The following is a 13905-nucleotide window of genomic DNA, read 5'->3' on the forward strand; positions in this document are numbered from 1 at the left end:
CGTACGCAATCACCTTACCATGTTGCATCAACACACAGCCTAGCCCAACGCCTGAAGCATCACAATAGACAACATAACCTTTCGACCCCTGTGGAAGTGTCAGGATTGGGGCAGAAGTTAATCTATCCTTTAGCTCTTGGAAACTACGTTCATAAGCATCTGTCCATTGAAACTTAGCTGATTTCTGGGTCAGCTTCATGAGTGGTGCAGAAATAGAAGAAAATCTTTCTACAAATCTCGTGTAATAACCTGCTAAGCCCAGAAAACTACGAACCCCCGTAGGTGTTGTGGGCCTTGGCCAAGTCTTCACGGCCTCAATCTTCTAGGTGTCTACCCGAATACCATCGACTGAAATAATATACCCCAGAAAGGTCACTGAGTTCAACCAAAACTCACATTTAGAAAATTTGGCAAATAACTCTCGAGTCTGAAGAACTCTAAGAACAGTACGCAAATGATCCGCATGTTCTGCCTCGGACCTAGAATATACCAGGATATCGTCGATGAACACAATCACAAATAAATCTAGGAACGGCCTGAACACATTGTTCATCAAATCCATAAATACTGCAGGTGTATTAATTAGCCCAAACGACATTACCCGTAACTCAAAATGGCCATATCTTGTTCTGAAGGCTGTCTTAGGAATATCTTTCTCTCTAAATCACACTTGATGATACCCGGATCTCAGATCTATCTTTGAAAACCATTTGTCGCCTTGTAATTGGTCAAATAAATCATCAATCCTCGGAAGAGGATATTTGTTCTTAATCGTCACTTTGTTCGGTTGTCGATAGTCAATGGACTTTCGCAAGGAGCCATCTTTCTTTTGCACAAACAACACGGGTGCTCCCCACGGGGAAGAACTAAGCCTAATAAAGCCTTTCTCAAGCAAGTCCTTCAATTTCTCCTTCAACTCTTTCAACTCTACGGGAGCTATTATGTATGGAGAAATAGATATGGGCTTTGTATCCGGTAGCACATCTATAGCGAAATAAATCTCCTGCTCTGGAAGGAGGCCTGGAAGCTCTTCCAGGAATACATTTGGAAACTCATTCACTACGGGGACAAACTGAAGAGTTTGTGATTCAGCTTCTACATCTTGAACCCGAACTAGATGGTAAATACAACCTTTTGTGATCATTTTCCTTGCCTTTAGATAGGAAATAAACCTACCTTTTGGTGACACAGTATTTCCTTTCCATTCTAACACTGGTTCTCCCGAAAACTGGAAGCGAGCCATTTTCATTCTACAATCAACATTGGCATAGCAAGAAGCCAACCAATCCATGCCCATGATAATATCAAAGTCCACCATTTTTAACTCATGTAAGTCAACCATAGTACGATGGTCACAAATCACAACTACACAATTTCTATACACTCGACTAGCTATTACCGGTTCACCAACGGGTGTAGATATCTTAAAAGGTTTGATCGACTCCGGTTTGACCCCAAACCGATCCGCAATATATGGAGTAACATATGACAATGTGGAGCCCGGATCTATCAAAGCATACACATCATGAGAAAATACCGATAATATACCTGTGACGATCTCGGGGGAGGACTCAAGATCCTGGCGTCCCACCAATGCATAAATACGGTGCTGAGGACCACTAGAACTAGGGGCTCTCCCTGTGCCTCTACCATAGTTAACTGGCGCATGTGAACCTGGCCCTATAGGGCGTATAGATGATGAAGATCTAGCTGCCGACCCTAAAGGCTTCTCTACTCCTACCACCAACCGAGGGGCAATCACGCATGATATGGCCCGACCGCATGCATAGAAAACCTCTGATCCTAGTCGACACTAGCCCCAATGCAACTTCCCGCACTGGGAGCATCGTGGCACGGGTGGCCCTGCCTGACCCGAACCACCCCTGAACTGAGAACCTGAAGCCCTGAAACTCTAATTCGGCCCAGAATAAGTAGGTCTATCAAGTCTCTGGCCTGTAAATCGTGGAGGCGCACTAGTCATAGCATTCTGAATGCCTAGAAAACTGCTGCCTTTGCTCGCCTCTAAAATCACTCGTCGGGCCCAAAGATCTAGCCTTCTTGTTATACCCTCTATCCTGCTCACGCACACTTCTTTGCTGTTGTTGGCTTTCCTCTAAATTCTGAGTATGGTTTTGAATGCGTGAAATATCCATATGGTCCTAAAGGGACGCAGTTAGGCACCTATATATCAAATGTGGCCCTAGGCCTCTCCCAAATCGGTGTACTCGATCACCCATATCCGCTACCATGGCCGGAGCATACCTAGCTAAGGAATTAAAGCGGAGGCTATACTCTAAAGCACTCATACTTCCTTGCCTAAAATTTAAGAACTTATCGGCTCTAGCCCGCCAAACCTCTGGGGGTAAGTAATGTCGGAGGAAGGCATCCAAAAATTCTTGCCATACCGGGGGAGGTGCATTTACTCCCCGTGAAGCCATCCAAACCGTATACCAATGAACCGCGACATCCCGGAGTCTATAGGAGACTAACTCCACCGATTCAATGTCCGAAGAATGCATGAATCGAAGTGTCCTCAACACCCCATCAATAAAATTCTGAGGGTCCTCATCCGGCTTTGACCCGAAGAATTCCGGAGGGTTTAAGCTAATAAAATCACGGGCCTTTACACTAACAGCCCTATCACCTTGCCCTGTACCTTGACGTTGAATCTGGGTGGCAACCAACTGAGTAAGTAAATGAATGGCCTCCTTTACATCTTGGCCTGCAGCATCCGGTGGAGGAACTGGAGGTGCTGGAGCTGGGGCTGAGGATCGCTCATGCTCCTCAGAAATAGGCACTGAATGGGAGGACTGAGATTGAGCCGCATTCTGGGACTCACCCTCCTCTATATCCGTTGGCGGTGCTCTTTGAGCCCACTTTTCTGCCACTGTCTTGCCCTTTTGGGCTGCCGTAGCTTTTCTCTTTACAGGCATTTCTGAAATACATAATACACAGTTAAGGAAAGAGAAATCCTTATATTATGGCTCTATCGCACAATCTTATAAGCGTGGAGTGCAACACACCCATAAACAAGACTCTACTGGACACGGCTCGTAGACACACCCTAGGACAGAACTGCTCTGATACCACTTTTGTCACGACCCAACCAGAGGGCCATGACGGGTACCCGATGCTAACCCACCCGGGTACCTCTTATCGTACATTTTCATTCACATCTAGGTGAGTCGCATCGCTTACTCATAATTTACATACATCAATAGTGCTAATCTCGTTGGCCAACGATACATTTATATCATCTTCAATAACAATGCCCATATCTATATACACAAGCCGACTAGGCTATCAAATGATATATAAAATATGAGCCGACAAGGCTACAAGATATCTAACCATACACAACTGCCTACGAGCCTCTAAGAAGAGTATGTAATATAGTACAGGCGGGACAGGACCCTGCCATGCCCATATGTATGTACACAAAAGAATAATACCCAAAAGCTGTAGCTCCAGATGAAATGGAGCTCCTCTATGTAGTCCCTGAAAAGAAATCTATGGATCAAGCCTGTCTCCCTGTCCACCTGCGGGCATGACGCAACGTCCATAAACAAAAGGACGTCAGTATGAATAATGTACTGAGTATGTAAAGCATAATCAACATCATAGTAGGAGCATAATAGACAACACATGAAATAACATAAGATGGGAGAATCAGGAGGTAATAGAGTCATTTGTACCTCTAGTGGCCTTCATCGTATCTACTTACTTGTCTTTTATAGGGACCTTCCATTTCTAATACATGTTGGCGTACATATATATATGCATATACATATACATTTGTCCATATCTGTATCCATATTCATATCCATAGCATACCCGACCATGAAGGTTCGGTGGTTTCACATAACCGGCCATGACAAGGCTCGGTGATTATACATACCTGGCCCTACCAAGGCTCAGTGTCATCCGTACCCAACTGCAGCGGTGTGCGCGCAATAGACATCATACCCGGCCATATAAGTTCGGTATTACATAACTGTCATACATACTTAGACACGTATACTTAAGAGTCCATAAGTATCATCAACATCATTACCATCATTGTTTTCGTTACATCTATCCTTAGAGGATCAACTATCATATAAGGAAAGTAGTGGAATCATAAAAGTATCGAGAATCATGGGCTTTAGTAGCTTTAGAGATAGGATCGTTTGGAGGACATTATAGAACTCATGAAAGGATATATATAGCCAAGGAACCATGCCTTATTGAAAGAAGGGTTAGCCTTACATACGTATTCGTCTTCTTAACTATTTAACAATCACCGTCAAAGCTTGAATAATCTAAATTTAGAAGGGGCTCACACCATAGTTAAGCCTTAATGATGCTCTTAAACCAAAACTAGAATAATTCATGATCTAATGAAAATTGGGCAGCATTTCCCCTATTTCGTCGACTTCCACCATAGTACAAAAAAATTCCCAAATAACCATAATACACCCATAATATCATAATCAAGTAATCACACTTCATTAAGCCTTCAAAATTCACCCTTATGTTCAATTTATGCCAACGACTTCACACCCATTTTAGCACATTTTCATAAAACGCTTCTTCATCACCATTATTACCTTCCATAACATGATTGTATCCATATCATACTAAGAATCATGACTCAATATAGTATACTACTCATAAACATCATAAAAGCTACATTTAGACTTCATTTTCTACTTTCTTCTTCTACCCAAGTTTTGCTACAACCAAACATTCTCATTAACATGAAATAAGCATGTAAACTAACCTTTTTATCCCATAGAAACAAGCTTTGGAGCAGCTATCAACTTGTGCAAAAACCCTAGCTACAATGCCCAAGTATTTCTTGAAATCCACCAACCCTAGGAACCCTTCTAACACATGAACACTTGATTCTTGCTATTTGATCTTTTAATCTCTTGGGTTTTGGTGTAATATGCTTAGAGAAGGGTTTTGTAGTTTTTGGAGAGCTTGGAAGAATGTGGGAAATGAAAATGAGCAAGGGTCGTCCATGTTATAAAATAAAAATTCTAACCCAACCCGATTTATACGGTCTATTATACGAGCCGTATAAATTATACGGCCCGTATAATCAGGCCGTATTATACCACATGGCTACACCCTTCTCTAGAGAGAACCTACGGACCATTATATGGGTCGTATAATTTATACGGTCCGTACAAATGGCCGTACAACTGGAAAATCCCGATTTTCGTTCTCGTCGACTCGTTTGACTTCCAACCCTCGTGGAACCTTCTTGACACTTATATAACACTTCATTAACCACATAATAGGCCCTATAGCAGCACCTCAAGATATTTCTAAATAAATATTAGTTCAATTATAGCGGAAACCTTCCGAACACGACTTACATTTCACTTCCTTCAACGAACTTAGGCTCATATATTCATATAACTTCAAACTCTTATAGTATACACTTTAAGCTATCTAATGCTTCCCTTAATATCATAAGGATTTCATAATTACCTTAAGCCCACATTAGCCTATCCACAAGGCAACACATCCGGAATTTTCGAGGTGTAACATATCTGTACAAAACCACAGTACTGAATAGGAATCATAGGCTGACAACAGCTTGGAAATCATATATAAAAGAAAGAGACTGAAAGAGTAAGCATGTTTACATTCAGATAAAACTCAACACAGTCAAAATATCGAATCCATTACCAATTACCAAGTCTAGAATGTAACCTCCAGTCCACTATGAGTCCAAAACACTAACTCAAGAACCACTATCAAGTACACGTATCATCAAAGATCAACCACAAGTTCAATACAATGTCGTAAGTAAATATGAGAGAATGCAATGATACACATACGCTTTGAGCGGAATATCTTGTCGCCTCGACAGTCATGACCCATGGGGGACCGCTAAATCCATGTACCTGCTGCGGAATGCACAGCCCGATCCAATAGTCAGTGTTGCGGAACGTGCAACCCGATCCCAGTCAGTGTTGCGGTACGTGCAACCTGATCCAAGTAAGTGTTGCGGCGCGCAAGCCGATCCCAAAATATGTATAAATGAATGAATTCATGATAACAATGTCAACAGGAATATATGAATCAATGGTGCCACACATGGAAACAAATCTCACTCACAATATCAATATCATAACCCTTCTCTCCTTTCCCACAACATCAATCATGATAAATATGCTTTCCAACACACAAGTAATCACTAAGCATTAACTCTAGAATAAATCACGTGGCGATGAGCTAACAACTCACAAATAATCAACAACTCAATAGAACACAATAAGGCGACAAGCCCAAGTCAACAACAGTACCATCCTAAATATTCCATCCCGACTTCATACTCGAAGGTTTACATGCTTTCTCCAACAATCACTAATTATACATATGATCTGCTAACCGAAGTCTAACCAAAAGATAAGTTATAACCTACCTGGAAAGCCGAATAGGAGCCACGGACTGTCACACCTTAGCCTTGCCCTTTCTTAGCACCTCCAAGTACTCAAAGTCTATTCATAATCGAATTCTGTATTAAAAACTACGAACGACACCCATAATGCTATACTTCTAGTTAGGCCAAAATCTAACCCAAGGAACTGGGGAAATGGGCCCACAAGGGTAAAACGAAAAATCAAAAGATGGAACATGCAATTCAAGCTCTAGGTGATCAAACCCACTAATCAGTTGCTTAAACAATTCAAGCTTAAACCAAATTCGGATTTAAAGCAAAACCCCCAAATTTGGGTATGAATCTTAATTCTTCAATCCTCAAATTAACCATAGACCGATCCGGCAGAACAACTCAAAAGATAAAGGGCAGCTAAGTTGGTATGGAAGAACTGCTGCGCCGCGGGAAATCCTTCTCTATACAAGTTCTCAGACGAGGTAATAAATTAATCAAATTCCAAATTTGATTCAGATAGGAATCCAAAAAGGTGGTAGGTAGATTTTTGTCATTCACAAAAGCGAATAATTTAAACCTAAAATCCTAAAATGAAGAAGATTCTGTTGATTCATTTCTAGATCTAATCGATACCTTATTGATTTAGTATCGTCTACTCGAATTAGATTCGAATGAGATGTCTTCAATGGAAGAAATAAGCTTAACAACAAGGAATTCATCAAATTTTATGGTTATACTAGTCAATTTTACTACCAATTTCCATTTTAGAAGTCTAAACTCATTTCAAGAATTTTAACACAAGATTCATCTTCCCTATTTAGATGCTAGTGATTCTAAGCATGAAATAGGGATCTAGAAAGGTAAATGACGAAGGCTAGGGTCATAGATCTTACCTCAAGAAGATTCAGTCCACAAGTTGCTCTGTTCCCCCAAAGAGTGCTTAGAAAAGTGATAAGGTTTAAGGATTTTTACTAAAGAAAAGAATAGAATTCTGCCCGACATTGGGTACGGCGATCAGAGGAACCGTTACAGCCCTATGGCGCCACAAGGCCCGCTATGGCGGCCATCCCCTAAACCTACAAGCCAGTGTAGCGGCAATTACACCTCTACTGCGAGCTCGCCATGGCGGTTGGCATGATCGCTATGGCAGCTCATCACCAAACAACAGGACCGTTATGGCGGTCGACCCTGCGCTATAGCGGGACCGCTATGGCAATTTATAGTATCGCTGCAGCGCCTACACTAGATATCAGAAAGTTCTGGTTTTGACCAATCTCAACACGAAATCTGACTATCAACCGAGACCCTACAGATACAAAAGAAACATGCAAACACACATAAAAATGCATTACAAACTCACCCGTGGCCTTGGATTTCCCAACAGAGGTCTATTTGACCAAGTCAACCCCCAATAGCCTCAAGCTTCCAACCCAAGATTCAAAACGCTCCCAATTGTATGGTAACCGAACTGAACGCACTAAATGTCACGCCCCAACCTTGGTGAGGCGTGATTGACACCCGGCACCTTACGGAAACCAAGCGAACCAACAGATAACTCGCATCCTCTATGTCTCAAATGACAAAATAAGGCCAAGAAGGCCAACTATGAATTATTATCATGTGTACGTATATATACAATGGGCCTGCGACGTCCACATATCCACTAACAAAACATAACTGAGCTGTACACAGAAATCTGTCTACAAAGCCTCTATGAACATGACTGAAGTACACAAGTCGGGACAGGGCCCCCAACATACCCTCTTATCATAAAAAAAAACATATACAACTAAAATTCGGCAATGCTCCAGGAAGAAATGGAGCCCACCTATAAAAACTGGTACCTGAAAGTAGCTTACTGTGGAAGATCCTCGTCCCGTCTGTCTACACCTGCGGTCATGAACGCAACGTCCACAAGAAAGGACGTCAGTACGAATAATGTACCGAGTGTGTAAGGCGAAAATTTAATATAATCAACATATGCAGCAAAGAAAGAGGATGAGAATCAACCTGGCACTTCTGACTTACCGATGAGAATCTAGTGCGTATGTCTCTTAATACTCTCATAGCTTTAACTGCATCTAAGGACAATACTATATCTTTAACTTACTTCTGTCCTAGTGCTTACTGCCCAACTGATCAATGGTAACTACCCGACCGGCCGTAGCACGATGGTAATAACTGCCCGTCTGATTATCGCCCGACGGTAGAGCGCAACTGCCCAACTGGCCGTAGCTCGGTGGTAATAACTGCCCAACCAGCCGTAGCATAGTGGTAAACACATATCTGCCCAACCGGTGGTAGCACGGTGGTAACAACTGCCCGACTGGTCGTAGACCAGTGGTAATTATAATCAACATCATAACTAAACTTCTACAAGTAATCTCTATGCACTTCCCGTGGTCATCACTTAACCCGTAGGGTCTACATAATCACATAAGACATACAGCTCAGGCTATTAGTACTTCTTCCCACTTGACTAGACTATAACCAAATCCTAAGATACAACATGAACCTCTCTTCGAACATTACATACCTCATTAGAGATCTTCTGCTAGCAATCTATTCATGTCATATAAAACATTCCTTAAGAACCTATTCCTAAACTCATTGGATTATTATTATGGAACCGTCATCATGAACACGTCTCACCTTGAAGGAACAAAGTCATAAGATGAGATCAACATCAATGAATAACATTAATAGCTATGAAATAAGCTCAAGGATATCACAAGAACATCGGGAACTGTAAGCTTTGGTACTTTTAGAAACAAGGTTATTGAAGATGTCATATCTATCACAACAAAGGAATCATGCCTTAGGAAAGAAAGGTTTAGCCTTAACATACCCGGAAGCTTACTTTCCGACTCTCCAACCTACCTCCTGTCTTGCAATCTGGTTATGATCGTTCGTAGTCTCGTAATCGACATATATGACCATTCATACTATTGTTAGGTGTACCACATCATACACTTATCTCAGGCCTTTAATTAAAATCCATTTAAAATCTACCAAAATTCGGGCAGTATCTCCCCTATTTATATGCCTAGCCCAAAACCACAATCCAGCAACCAACAACAACAACAACAATACCAACATCAACAACATCATTTCCAACACCATCATGTTCCATAAACATCCCACACGATGTTTTCCAAGTTCCACAACTAACCAACTCGGTATACGACTATTTAACAACTTTATATCTGTAAATAAATCGAAACTAACATTAATAAGAAGAGATTCATACCTTACTCCCGTTAATATTGCGATATATTCATTTTTCCCCTTGAACTTGAGCCAAAACTCGTCGCTATACAATTTTATAATCACAACTATACGCTGTTCGGACTTAAATCCGGAGATTTCACTTAATTTGCGCTAAAATTCTATGGACGGAAGTTGGGGGATTATTCTAGAGAGTTTGGGATATTTTGAGAGGATTTTGGATGAAAAATGAGGGGTAAGACCCCTTTTATAAGGTTCTAAAGTCAGTTCGGGTACTGTAGCAGGGCGGCTACTGTAGCGTGAGTTTCTGCTCTGTCAGCCTAACTTGTAACGTCCATAATTCTCTACTCTGATATCGTATCGACGAGTGGTTTGTTGCATTGGAAACTAGACTCGACGAACTTAATTTTAGGATTTTGAAACACCTTAAACTCCTAATATACTAGGAGATATACCCCTCCAAAGTTGACCCAAAATTCTGTCAAAAATTCTACCAATTTCCAAATTTTCGACAAACTTATTTTCTTCGATTTGCTTGGTCCCGGAACCTTCCGAAACTCTCCATACATGATATCTATCATTAATCATAATTTATAATAGTCGCGTCCTTTGATTCCAAGGTTGTCCTTTCCGGTTACGACTTACGAGATCGTAATTCATCCTTTACTCATACAATATACTTAATAATGCTTCGTTCCTCATAATCCAAAGTTGTTTTACTTAGCTATAGATCGACATAGTTACATTCAAATTTAATAAGTGCTTCTCTAAAAGTACGGAGTGTAACACTAAAGGGTCATCATTCGAACCTCTCAAAATCATCGGAATTCCGAAAAATGTCAGTTTACTCAAAAGTCAACTTTGGGTCAAATGAATTCCACTTTGAGGTTTAAACCTCCAAAAGTCACCCCAAAGCCCGCCCGATGACCCGGAAAGGTCAATAGGGGTAAAATGGTCATTAGCACTATAACGACCAATCGGGTCATTACATCAGATACCAATTAAACAATCCCTCGTCCTCGAGCGTTAAGGAGTAGAGATGGGATAAGTACTTGAATCAACAAGCAATTGGGGAAATCTCTTGCACATATTGGACTCGGTCTCCTAAGTCGCCTCCTTAACGGGACGATGCTTCCATTGAACCTTGACCGAAGCAATTTGCTTCGACCTCAGCTTCCTAACCTGCCTATCCTGAATCGCTATAAGCTCCTTCTCATACGACAGATTATTATCAAGCAACACAGAATCCCAACGAACTATATAAGAACCATCAGAATGATACTTCTTCAGCATGGACACATGGAAAACTGGATGAACACCTGATAGGACTGGTGGCAAAGACAACTCATAAGCAACATCTCCAACTCGAAGGAGAACCTCAAATGGGCCATGGTACCTCGGGCTGAACTTGCCCATATTCCCAAATCACATAACACCCTTCATGGGTGAGATCTTCAGAAGCACCTGCTTGCCCACCACAAACATTAAGTCTCGAACCTTCCGGTCCGCGTACATCTTTTGTCCACTCTGGGCTGCTAGATGCTTTTCTTGAATAAGCTTTACCATGTCCAAGGACTCTCTCAACAAATTTGGGCCCACGGAAGAACCTCGAATGCATCAAACCATCCAATAGGAGAATGGCACCTCCTACCATATAAAGCCTCGAACGACATCTTATTGTTGTTATTGTTGTACGCGAACTCTGCCAAGGGCAAGAACTGGTCCCAATGAAAACCAAAATCAATGACGCATGCTCTTAACATATCCTCGAGCACCTGGATAGTCCTCTTGGACTGACCATCATTCTGGGGATGAAAAGCTATATTGAGGTCCAACAGACTACCCAACCCTGCCTGAAAAGCTCTCTAGAAATTGGAAGAAAACTGGGAACCTCAATCCGAGACAACAGAAATAGGGACCCCGTGCAATCGCACTATATCACAAATGTAAATCCTGGTTAACTTCTCCACAGTGTAAGAGACTTGAACTGGAATAAAATAAGCGGACTTAGTCAACTGGTCAACAATAAACCAAACTGAATCAAACTTACCAGAGTCTTCGGAATACCCACGATGAAATCCATTGTAATCCTCTCCCACTTCCACTCGGGAATGGGCATCCTCTGAAACACCCCACCAGGCCTCTGATGCTCATACTTGACTTGCTGAAAATTCCTACACTTAGCCACAAAATCTGCATTATCTCTCTTCACCCTCCTCTACCAGTAGTGCTGCCTCAGATCTTGATACATCTTCGTAGCTCCCGGATGAATGGAATATCTGAAGCTATGGGCCTCCTCCAGAATCAAATGAATCAAATCACCAACACGAGGAACGCACATGCATCCCTTGATCCTCAGAATTCCCTCACTATCATGCATGACCTCCTTAGCCTCACCTCTCAGAACCTTATCACGAATCTTACACAACTGGGCATCTCAAACTGCTGAGCCCTAATTTTCTCCAAGAGGGATGACCTCACCTCAACACAAGCCAAGACTCTGCCCGGAACCGAGATATCCAGGCGTATAAAACTGTTAGCTACAGTCTGAACCTTCATGGCTAACGGATGCTCAGAAGCAACCAATTTGGCTAAGCTACCCATACTCACTGCCTTGCGACTCAAGGCATCAGCTACAACATTGGCTTTCCCTGGATGATAGAGAATGGTGATGTCATAGTCCTTTAGAAGATCCATCCACCTACGCTATCTGGAATTCAGATCTCTCCGACTGAACACGTGCTGAAGGCTACAGTAATCGGTGAACACCTCACAATGGACTCCATACTGATAGTGCCTCCAAATCTTCAAAGCGAAGACTACTGTTAATAACTTCAAATCATGTGTATGGTAGTTCTTCTCGTGGATCTTCAACTGATGGGAAGCATAGGCAATGAGTCTACCCTCCTGCATCAACACAATACCCAAAACAACACGGGATGCATCACAATATACTGAGAAATCCTTACGCTCCATGGGTAATGCCAGAATCTGGGTTGAAGTCAAAAGAGTCTTGAGCTGCTGAAAGCTCTCTTAACAAGCATCAAACCACTGAAAGGGAATCTCTTTCTGAGTCGATCTAGTCAACAAAGAAGCAATAGAAGTGAAACCCTTCACAAATCGACGGTAATAGTTGGCTAACCCCACGAAGCTACAAATCTCAGCATAGTAATGGGTCTCGCCTAATTTCTAATAGCCTCAATCTTCTTTGGATCAACCATGATCCCCTTCTTAGACACAACATGACCCAGGAATGCCACATACTCAAGCCAGTACTCACACTTCAAAAACTTTGGCATGTAGTTCCTTCTCCTTCAATAAACCAAGGATAATCCTCAAATGATGCTCATGCTCCTCCCTACTCTTCGAATACACCATGATATCATCGATGAATACAATGATGAGGGAATTAAGATATGGCTTAAGAATGCCATTTATCAAGGTCATAAACGCAGCTGGGGCATTCGTAAGCCCAGATGACATCAGAAGGAACTCGTAATGGCCATAACTAGTCCTAAAGGCCGTCTTCGGAATATCCTCGGCCCAAATCTTCAGCTGCTGTATGTTGACCTCAAATTAATCTTCAAAAATACCGAAGCACCCTGAAGTTGGTCGAACAAGTCATCAATGCGAGGAATGGGATACTTATTACGAATGGTGACCTTGTTCAACTGACCGGAATCTATGCACATCCTCATCGTACCGTCCTTCTTCTTCATAAACAAAACAGGAGTACCCCAAGGGGACAAACTCGATCTAATAAACCCCTCACTCAATAGATCCTGTAGCTGCTCCTTCAACTCCCTCAACTCAGTGGGAGCCATCCTAGAGGAAGGAATAGAAATGGGGGGCATTCCCGGATCCAAATAAATATAGAAGTCAGTGTCGCGATCGGGTGGCAAACCCAATAAACAGAAAGGAAGACCTCTGCGAACTCACATACAATGGGCATAGACTCAAGGGGCGGAAAGTCAATGCTAGTATCACGAACATGGGCCAAGTAAGCCAAACACCCCTTGCTAACTAACTTCTTCGCGGGCAAATAAAAAATGATCTTTTTCAGAGCTGGGCTTGAAGTACCCCAACACTAAAATCTAGGAATCCCATCCCAGACATAGCTAATGTGACTGTCTTGGCATGATAGTCCAAGATCGCATGATACAGTGACAACCAAGTCATACCCAAGATAATATCAAAGTCTACCATATCCAATATCATCAAATATACCCAAGTATCATACCCATAAAAGTAGTAAGCAAGATCGAAAGACTCGATCAGCAACAACT

This window comes from Lycium barbarum, chromosome 9 (genome assembly GCF_019175385.1).
Source record: "Lycium barbarum isolate Lr01 chromosome 9, ASM1917538v2, whole genome shotgun sequence".
NCBI classification, from domain to species: domain Eukaryota; kingdom Viridiplantae; phylum Streptophyta; class Magnoliopsida; order Solanales; family Solanaceae; genus Lycium; species Lycium barbarum.